Below are 8,364 nucleotides of genomic sequence, written 5' to 3'. Positions count from 1 at the left end.
CATACTTGACTGATCACAACAGTGTTTATATTAAGCATTTTTAGTATTGTCCATTTCATATAGATGAAGTGATTAATCAGCACGCCCCAGCAAGGAAAGATAAATAACTTATCCCAGGTTTTCACAGATGTTGTCTAGATGTCTGACTCTGACACCTGCTGTAGCATAGCTGCTGCTAGTCCATCTGGCACCCTTATGAAATCAGAAAGCAGCATCTCATTTCACAAGTGAAATTTAAAATTAGGTTATTTATGCATGACCCAAATAGTTATTTCCCAGGGAGCTATCCAAAACATCAACGGGCTGTAGCTCTGTCAATGTGCATACAAACTGTATATAGTTCAGCTTGCTATAACTCAAGGAGGCAAACTCCAGAAAATTTTCACATACTTTGTGTTGTTCCTCCCTCTACTTCCATATTAGCAAACTATATCAAGTTCAAAGTTGAGACGTGGGAGCCAAGACTTTGGACGTGTCAGTTAAGTGAGAGAAATAATCTCTATTGGCAAGTGTCACTGGGATTGTGGTAAGAACAGGTGCACTCTTCCACATGCTTGTGTGGCAGTGTGGATGAATGTTCTCTAGAGTGTGAGTGTGTGGCTATTTGTGCCCAAGTGAATTTTTGTAGAAGTCAATCCCCCACCACTGCAGAACTTAGCCAGGAAGCTTGTGATCTCAAGGTCTGCCTGTGCTTTATAGGTTAATGTCTACGATATGAATCAACACACCATATTTGTTGTATCCATGTGTGCTGGGCAGCCTAAACTTACGTAGTAACCTTATCCCTAATCATTCTTTTTGTGGATTAGATAATTGTGAATTTACCTTTATGCAAAACAGTCACTATGACACATGAAAAAAAACACCTGTTCCAGTTGTCAAGGAACTTAGGTTTTAATAGAAAAAAATGTATACACATAGTATACAATACAGAGGGATATGCTCTGTAAGAGAAGTTTTTGAAGTACCATGTAAATTCACAAGAGAGAGTGTTTATTGCAGTTTGGTTAGCAATTGTTTTTAGTCAACTTTCTATGCCCTGTAATCTTACAATCTTGTATACTACTGTTAATGATAAATCTAAAACTCCAACTCTTTCTACTGCTAGCTGTCTTAACAAGAATAAAAACAATGTCATCCTGGGGCCATACTTCCAGAGGGTTAAATAATAGGAAAGCTATCAGGGGATATGGAATGGGATACGAGTTCTGGTGGTGGGAATTGTGTGGAACTGTACTGTACCCCTCTTATCCTATGCTCTTGTCAGTGTTTCCATTTTATAAATAAAAATAAAAAAAAAACAATGTCAGAAAAAGTTGGGGAGAAGAGCTAAACAAAATATCAAAGAAGACATATGGGTGGTTGACAGACACATGGAAAAAAAATGCTGTTTTTGAAAATATCAGGGAAACGCAAAAAAAAAAAAACAACAAAAAAAAAACAAAATGTCAACGCCCATTTGTGAGAATGGTCTACGTGAAAACGACTAGAAACGGGGCCAAGAGGCCTTACACCTGTTAGAGCACATGTAATATTATGGGGTTCAAGTCTCTGGTTCTACCTGTAAGAGAGAAATCTTCAAGGGTGGTGGAGCAGTGCTATAGATGCCCCTAATTCTCTCCACACTCCCATTTGTCTCTGTCCCTATCAGAAAAGAAAGAAAGAAGAAAATGGCCATTAGGAACAGTGGAGTCATTGTGTAGGCACTGAGCCCCAGCAATAAACTCTGGTAGGGAAAACAAAAACAAAAAATTCAGAAACACTAATTTCTGGAAAGAGTGTAGAGAAAAAGAAAATTCTGTACACTGTTGCTGGAAATGTACATTAGTTCAACGAACGTGGAAAACAGTATGGAGGTTTCTCAGACTATTAAAAATAGTATTACTGTATGTTTTTGTGATTACAATTGTAAGCTTCTATACAAAGACTACAAAAACAATAATCTGAAAAGATGTTTGTACCTGGCTGGGGTCACTGCAGTGCTATTTATAATGGCCAAGATAAGAAGTCAATTCAACCTAACGCAACAAGACAAACACAGACTTAAAGTGAAAGGATGGAAAACTATCATACAAGCCAATGGCCCACAAAAAAGGGCAGGAACAGCTATTCTCATATCTGACATGATAGACTTTAAAATAGATAAGATTAAAAAAGATAGGAATGGACACTACTTAATGCTCAGAGGATCAGTCAATCAAGAGGACTTAACAATTATTAATATCTATGCACCCAATGAGAAGCCATCTAAATACATCAAACTTCTACTGAAAGAGCTACAGCAATATATTAACAGTAACACAATCATAGTAGGGGACTTCAACACCCCACTCTCTCAACTTGACAGATCATCCAGGAAGAAAATCAGTAAAGACATAAGGGAGCTAAATGAAGAGATAGATAAACTAGAACTATTGGACATTTTCAGAGTCATTCATCCCAAGAAACTGGAATACACATTTTACTCAAATCCACATGGATCATTCTCAAGGATAGACCATATGTTAGGCCACAAAGACAGCATCAGCCTATTCAAGAGCACTGAAATCATCCCAAGCATCTTCTCAGACCACAGTGGAATTAAACTAACACTTAACAATCAACAAAAGATTAGTAACAGTATCAAAATGTGGAAGCTCAACAGTACACTTCTTAACAACTTCTGGGTCAAAGAGGAAATCAAGGAAGAAATCAAAATTTTTCGAGAGTTCAATGAAAATGAAGACACAAGCTATCAAAATATTTGGGACACAGCTAAAGCAGTCCTAAGAGGGAAGTTCATAGCTATACAAGCACACATCAGGAAACAAGAAAAGGCACAAATAAACAGCCTGATTGCACATCTTAAAGACCTAGAAGAAGAACAACAAAGGAACCCTAAAGCAACCAGAAGGACAGAAATTACTAAAGTTAGGGCAGAAATAAATAACATTGAGAATAGGAAAACCATACAAAAGATCAATGAAAGTAAATGTTGGTTCTTCGAAAGAGTAAACAAAATCGACAAACCTTTAGCCAGACTCACAAAACAAAAAAGGGAGAAGACCCAAATAAATTGGATAGTAAATGAAAGAGGAGATATCACAACAGACACTGCAGAAATTCAACATATCATGCGAGGCTTCTATGAACAACTATATGCCACCAAGCTAGAGAACCTGGAAGAAATGAATGATTTCCTAGATACCTACCAACTTCCAAAACTAAGTAAAGAGGAAGTGGATAACATGAACAGGCCCATCACAGCTAATGAAATTGAAACAGTTATCAAAAATCTTCCCAAAAATAAAAGTCCTGGACCAGATGGTTTTACAAATGAATTCTACAAAACTTTCAAAGAAGAACTAATACCTCTACTTTTAAAAGTCTTCCAGAAGATTGAAGACACTGGAATACTCCCTGCCAGCTTCTATGAAGCCAACATCACCCTGATACCAAAAGCAGACAAGGACACAACCAAAAAAGAAAACTACAGACCAATATCTCTGATGAACATAGATGCGAAAATATTGAACAAAATTCTAGCCAACCGGGTACAGCAGTATATCAAAAAAATTGTTCATCATGACCAAGTGGGGTTTATCCCAGGCATGCAAGGTTGGTTTAATATACGTAAATCAATCAATGTGATCCACCACATCAACAAAAGCAAGACCAAAAACCACATGGTCATATCAATAGATGCAGAGAAAGCCTTTGACAAAATACAACATCCCTTTATGATCAAAACACTACAAAAAATAGGAATAGATGGAAAATTCCTGAAGATAGTGGAGTCTATATATAGCAAACTTACAGCCAACATCATACTCAATGGTGAAAAACTGGAAGCATTTCCCCTCAGATCAGGTACTAGACAGGGCTGCCCACTATCACCATTACTATTCAACATAGTGTTGGAAGTTCTTGCCATAGCAATCAGGCAGGAGCAAGGAATTAAAGGAATACAGATTGGAAGAGAAGAAGTCAAACTCTCCTTATTTGCAGATGACATGATAGTATACATGGAAAAACCTAAGGAATCTAGCAAGAAGCTTTTGGAAATCATCAGGCAATACAGTAATATGTCAGGCTATAAAATTAACATTCAAAAGTCAGTGGCATTCCTCTATGCAAACACTAAGTTAGAAGAAATTGAAATCCAGAAATCAGTTCCTTTTTCTATAGCAACAAAAACAATAAAATATCTAGGAATAAACCTAACCAAAGAAGTGAAAGACTTGTATACTGAAAATTATGAGTCACTACTCAAAGAAATTGAAAAAGACACAAAGAAGTGGAAAGATATTCCATGCTCATGGGTTGGAAGAATTAACATCATCAAAATGAATATATTACCCAGAGCCATCTACAAATTTAATGCTATCCCCATCAAGATCCCAAGCACATTTTTTAGGAGAATAGAACAAATGCTACAAATGTTTATCTGGAACCAGAAAAGACCTAGAATTGCCAAAACAATCTTGAGAAAAAAGAACAGAACCGGAGGCATCACACTGCCAGATCTCAAACTATATTATAGGGCCATTGTCATCAAAACTGCTTGGTACTGGAACATGAACAGACACACTGACCAGTGGAATAGAATTGAGAGCCCAGAAATGAGGCCCCACATGTATGGACATCTAATCTTTGACAAAGGGGCCCAGACTATTATATGGGGGAAGCAGAGTCTCTTCAACAAATGATGTTGGAAACAATGGGTTGAAACATGCAGAAGAATGAAGCTGAATCACTGTATTTCACCAAATACAAAAGTAAATTCCAAGTGGATCAAGGACTTGGATGTTAGACCAGAAACTATCAGATACTTAGAGGAAAATATTGGAAGAACTTTTTTCCGCATAAATTTTAAAGACATTTTCAATGAAACGAATCCAATTACAAGGAAGACTAAGGCAAGTATAAACCTATGGGACTACATCAAATTAAAAAGCTTCTTCACAGCAAAAGAAACCACTACCCAAATCAAGAGACCCCTCACAGAATGGGAGAAGATCTTTACATGCCATACATCAGATAAGAGTTTAATAACCAACATATATAAAGAGCTTACCAGACTCAACAATAAGACAACAAATAACCCCATCCAAAAATGGGGGGAGGAATTGGACAGAATATTCACCACAGAAGAGATCCAAAAGGCCGAGAAACACATGAAAAAATGTTCCAAGTCTCTGATTGTCAGAGAAATGCAAATCAAGACAACAATGAGATATCACTTCACTCCTGTGAGAATGTCACACATCAGAAAAGGTAACAGCGGCAAATGCTGGAGAGGGTGTGGGGTCAAAGGAACCCTCCTGCACTGCTGGTGGGAATGTCAATTGGTCCAACCTCTGTGGAGAACAGTCTGGAGAACTCTCAGAAGGATAGAAATGGACCTACCCTATGACCCTGCAATTCCCCTCCTGGGGATATATCCTAAGGAACCCAACACATCCAACCAAAAAGATCTGTGTACACATATGTTCTTGGCAGCACAATTTGTAATAGCCAAAACCTGGAAACAACCCAGGTGTCCAACAACAGATGAGTGGCTGAGCAAGTTGTGGTATATATACACAATGGAATACTACTCAGCTGTAAAAAATGGTGACTTCACCGTTTTCAGCCGATCTTGGATGGACCTTGAAAAAATCATGTTGAGTGAAATAAGTCAGAAACAGAAGGATGAATATGGGATGATCTCACTCTCAGGCCGAAGTTGAAAAACAAGTTTAGAAAAGAAAACACAAGTCAAACCTGAAATGGAATTGGAGTATTACACCAAAGTAAAAGACTCTGGGGTGGGTGGGTGGGTGGGGAGAATACAGGTCCATGAAAAATGATGAATGAAATAGTGGGGTGGTATTGCTAAATGGGAATCTGGGGAATGTTATGCATGTAAAAAAAAAAAAAAGAAGTAGAAACGCAAAGCAGAAATTGACTGAGTTTGGAGTATGGCACCAAAGTAAGAAAGCAGAAGTATACTAGAGTTTGCAGTGAGTACCTCCCTAATACTTCCTCTCCACTTTTCCAAGCTTTGGGTCCATGATTGCTCAACAATTTGTTTGGCTTTGTATGTTAACTCTCTTTTCAGTCACCAGGTTCCAGGTGTCATCAGGATGCCGGCCAGACTTCCCTGGATTGAAGACACCTCCAATGTGTCCTGGAGCTCAGCTTCCCCAGAGACCCATCCTACTAGGGAAAGAGAGAGGCAGACTGGGAGTATGGACCGACCAGTCAACGCCCATGTTCAGCGAGGAAGCAATTACAGAAGCCAGACCTTCTACCTTCTGCAATCCTCAATGACCCTGGGTCCATGCTCCCAGAGGGATAGAGAATGGGAAAGCTATCGGGGGAGGGGGTGGGATATGGAGATTGGGCGGTGGGAATTGTGTGGAGTTGTACCCCTCCTACCCTATGGTTTTGTTAATTAATCCTTTTTTTAATAAAAAAAAAAAAAAGTCAATTCAAGTGCTCAATGCCAGATGATTGAATTAAGAAATTGTGGTATAAATATGCACAGTGAAACCTTATTTGGCTAAGAGAAAAGATTAAATCTTGTCCTTTGCTACAGTATAGATGGAACTGGAAGGGTTCATGTTAAGTGAAGTAATTCAGAAGGACAATAGTGGATCATCTCACTTTTATGTGGTATGTAGAGGAAGCACGGGAACAAAGTAAAAGGGAAACAATCCCTTGGATTCTACAGAATTGAGGTTTCATATGGGAAGGAGGAATTGTAGGGGTTGACAAGGTTCAAAAGACTTTTGTAGAGGATACCGGCACTTTGATGTTGGGTATGATATGGTAACAGCATCAGGAAAACATATGAAAATGTATCCTAAACGCATACAGTTGTATACATTAATGCTGCCTCAGTAAAACTGGCTTTTATTTTTTTAAAAAAAAATTGCAGAAGTAAAACGTGATGAGTGGCTTTGAAGGTGGAATTTAGCTGTGTAGAGATGGTCACATGAATGATATACTAAAATGAAGGAAAACAGCTAATACTTAAACTAGGCTAAATAATGCACCAATTCTAAACCTTGTTTTGGTCTCTTGAAAGGCTATACAGGTATTGTAATGGCAAATCACTGACAAACTGCAAAAGGAATGAGAAAATGTCTTAAATGTATATGTACTACTTAATATACACTTTAGATGGATACAATATGAACTTATTAAAACATTATTGAATTCATAACTGGAGTCTGTTAATATGCATTTTCTATATCAGAAAATACCAAGGGTGAAAATATAATGAATTAGTCTAACTTTTCCAGTGCTAGAGGATTAAAAAAAAAAACAACGTATTTTATTTACTTATTAGTGAGAAAGACAGGAGGAGAGAGAACCAGACATCACTCTGGTACATGTTCTGCCGAAGACTGAACTTGGGACGTCATGCTTGAGAATCCAATACCTTATCCACTGCACTAGAGGATTTTTGCTTTCTGAAAGGTTGGTACATCCTAGAAGTAGACAGACAAATTTTTATTTGAACCCTGATACTCAGATACTGAATGAAAAGAAGAGTTTGGATGGAACTGCAGCATTGAAAGATTGCAAAGAATACAGACTTTTATTCCTGTACCTATCAGACAACAATAGAAAGAAAAAAAAAGGCCACCAGGATTAGTGGAATCATTGTACAGGCAAAGAAACCCACTACTAGAGCACTAAGAAATGGATCATTAAGTAATGGGAAAGAAAGGACAAGTAGAGGTATGTTGATGGTGTGGGAAAAATCTTTCTGAGTTTATTCTTCATTTCTATAGTGGAGGTTACCAAATCAACTTTGTTGTTTTGATTTTAGAGTAGTATATGTCACATTTAAGGTGTTCTGAAAATGCCAAATATTACAACACGGAAATTTAAGGTCATATCTGTATACACATATTGAATACCAAGCTAAAAAAACTGATACTTTTTTTTTTTCCTTCCTTCTTTTGCCATGCTAGAGAGTTAAAGGTCTTTGTGTGAATGACAGAAGAGCCAAGGCGGGAAACCAGTTAGGAGGCCCCAGCAGTGGCCTAGAAGTAGCAAGTCTCTCCAACTTCAGACTGTGAATTCCAGAACTCTGCATTTAATGACTTGTGAAGAATGTGAATGAGTTCGTTACTTAGAGCTGGTGCCGTTAACAAAAAAAGATAAAAGATAGCACTTTCACACACTCGGGGCTTAAGTATTTAAAATTTATCGTGGCTGCAGATGTATACACAAAGCATCAAACAATCCTGATTTTAAAATGTCCTTGGAAAGTTTGCTCTTCCTCCCCACTGCTACAAATTCTATTTTAAACCACAGCGAACTAAATTCTTACTCGACCGTTTCCCCCACACGCTGAAGCGCCTAGCAAACACCTTTCCGTTCCAT

Source organism: Erinaceus europaeus, chromosome 4 (genome assembly GCF_950295315.1).
Source record: "Erinaceus europaeus chromosome 4, mEriEur2.1, whole genome shotgun sequence".
NCBI classification, from domain to species: domain Eukaryota; kingdom Metazoa; phylum Chordata; class Mammalia; order Eulipotyphla; family Erinaceidae; genus Erinaceus; species Erinaceus europaeus.
The sequence above is the reverse complement of the archived record's forward strand: the minus strand, read 5'-3'. Positions refer to the sequence as shown.